Source organism: Montipora foliosa, chromosome 6, assembly GCF_036669935.1.
Source record: "Montipora foliosa isolate CH-2021 chromosome 6, ASM3666993v2, whole genome shotgun sequence".
Classification (NCBI taxonomy): Eukaryota; Metazoa; Cnidaria; class Anthozoa; order Scleractinia; family Acroporidae; genus Montipora; species Montipora foliosa.
The window spans coordinates 65,341,765-65,344,264 of NC_090874.1; the positions used below are offsets into that span (position 1 = coordinate 65,341,765).

Here is a 2,500-nt window from a genome sequence, read left to right on the forward strand (position 1 = left end):
CGTGACCAGTATCCACAAGACTGAAATTAACTTTCGAATTCCTATTTGGAGCTTCCGAGAGTTGAATGGAAACTTGAAATTTTTTCTGAAAGTTGCTACGAAAAATGAACAATAACTGAACAATAATTCATCAAACGCTTGAAATAGTTATCACTTTTCAAACACCGTTTATTCTATTATAAAATGAAAGTTCAAAGCTAACTTTTTTTGATATATCAAAGGAAATATCCACGGCAAATGACCATTTTCGAATTCTCATGGCTGGACTGGATCTAGTATGAAATGGAGGCTAATGTGGGCAAATTAATTTGTGTGTGAAAAGATTTGCCCACATTAGCCTCCATTTCATGCTAGATCCAGTCCAGCAGTGAGAATTCGAAAATGGTCTATTAGCCGAGTTCGTTATATCTATATTCAAGCATGGCTGCGAGGCTCTGTGGTCAAATTTCAGGGCTCAGTTCTGTTTCTTTGTCTCACAAGGCTCAAGGGAGATTTCCAAACAAAAGAGTATTCATTCAGACAAATGTTTTACCATAAAGCCTCGCAGCCATGTGTGAATACGTGGCCTATTCAGAATGTCGAGAGCAAAGTTCAAAACGGGCAAGCAAATACTGGTCACGCGTGACATAGCTTGACTGTAACGGTAACTAACTTCAGATTTTGGGTTCTATCTTACGAATGCTGTGATTGCTGTTGCAGCTTAGCTGTGTTTTTTTGCTTTTAGATTTTTGGAATTCAGAACGGCGGTGAACATGTAACTTGACCAAATACCCCAAGAAATATTTTTTTAAAATCTGAATTAAGATTTTTACGTTTGATGTATGAAATACACACGGTAAGGGCAGAAATAGTGTTTAGGTCTAATGTTAGCATTAGTAAAGGTTTGGGTTGTTTCAGTTACGATAAAACAATTATCTGCAACCTTAACCTGCAGTTTTACACCCTACAGGAAATCAAAAAATAATCACTAATCGTTTTTTTTTTGCAAGTAGTGGAAAAAATGTTTGATCCGGATGGTCAAGTCATTTAACTTTTACTTGAAATTGCTTTGAGGTTTCCCGAATAAAAATATTTTTAATGCAAGGAATTTATATTTCGCCCACAATGAATGTTTCATGTTTGAAAACGCAGTCGTAGTCGTAGTATTTACTATAAGGAAATAATAATTGAGTGTGTAAACGATGAAACAACAACAATGATATTGAATGTAAGGAGAAATGAGAAATAATTATTAATATATTAGCGATGCCTATAGAGCGTTTTCAGTGTCGTGATCAGCAGCCATGTTGGATTACTGAAACAAAAGAGAGTATTTGCATAAAAATAGAGGATTAGTTTGGTATATCATCATGACCGCCATTTCTTTGTTTTGGAACACCTACATGACCGCTGTGACGTCATGTGAAAACGCCGGCGGGAGCCGGCACTTTGACCAGGCTTGCCGGCCATGCAAGTCACTCCAGACAAAACGTGTTTTTTTAGTACCGCTTTCGTGTTTGTGCAAGTGTAATCAAGACTTCGTCCCTGCCCACACGTATCCGGATATTTTTGAATTCGCAACTTTTCCTTTTCGGATACGCCTTCCGTCCACACGTATCGGACGAATTCGCTGATGAATCAGGAACTTTTTGAATACGCTCTCCAGAGTGGATATTTTTTAATCCGATATACATCCGCATCCGTGTGGACGCCAAATCCGGATATTTTTTTATTCGGATTACGTAACAAGATCAAGCCCAGTTCCTTACAGTGAAATCAACTCTCTAGATGGCTGCCGAGGGTTTCATGGCGCATGCTCTGTTACCTCTGTTTCCTTGTGGAGTCCTGAGTACTGGAGTGAATCCGGATACGTTCTGGATATGTGTGGATGGAAATATTCTTGGATCCGGGAAGAAAAAGTTGCGGATTAAAAAATATTCGGAAACGTGTGGACGGGCCTTGTTTTGCACAAAAAATTGATTGTTAAGCCTTTTCAATTGTTCAAATTAAAGTCAGTTTTGAATTAGTATTGCTTGATAAAACGGATTTCCCATTTTTGTGAGTGTAGAAGCGCGACAGTGTGTCTATATTTTACGCTTAAACAAACATCTGGTGAAAATGAAATTTTAATTCGGGAAGATTTTGGTCACGAGCTAGGCAACGGGTTCTTTTATGATTCCTGTTAACAGGAGGTATTTTTTACTGGGGCGCTTTCCTGGGTACTGACAAGAGATCATCAAGGTAAGAGAGTGAATCTCCCATATTAAAGGCCTTGTACCCAAGGTAATCCCTCTTAAGTTATTAACCGCGCGGCCATGGGCCGAGCGCGGTTCTTGCTCTGCACGTTGTTTATTTTTCTTATTTTTTAACCGTGCGGCTATGGTCCGAGCGAGGTTATTGCTCTTTTTTTTCGTTTCGTCGGTGAGTTGAACTAAACTTCCACTTGGCCACATAGTCAGTGGGACTTCCAATCACGCAACTTATCATGTTTAGGCGCCAAAAAGCTGTTAAAACGTTAATG

General features: G+C 39.0%; 1 protein-coding gene across 1 annotated transcript in view; it reads left to right on the plus strand.

The window, feature by feature from the left end:
- Positions 1-2,047, plus strand: part of LOC138008171 (uncharacterized) — a 39,106-nt gene extending 37,059 nt beyond the window's left edge. Inside the window, exon 17 of the mRNA XM_068855402.1 lies at positions 1-2,047. This exon is cut by the window's left edge and continues 608 nt beyond it. The gene's annotated coding sequence lies outside the window, so the exon portion shown is untranslated.
- Positions 2,048-2,500: the final 453 nt, after the last annotated feature.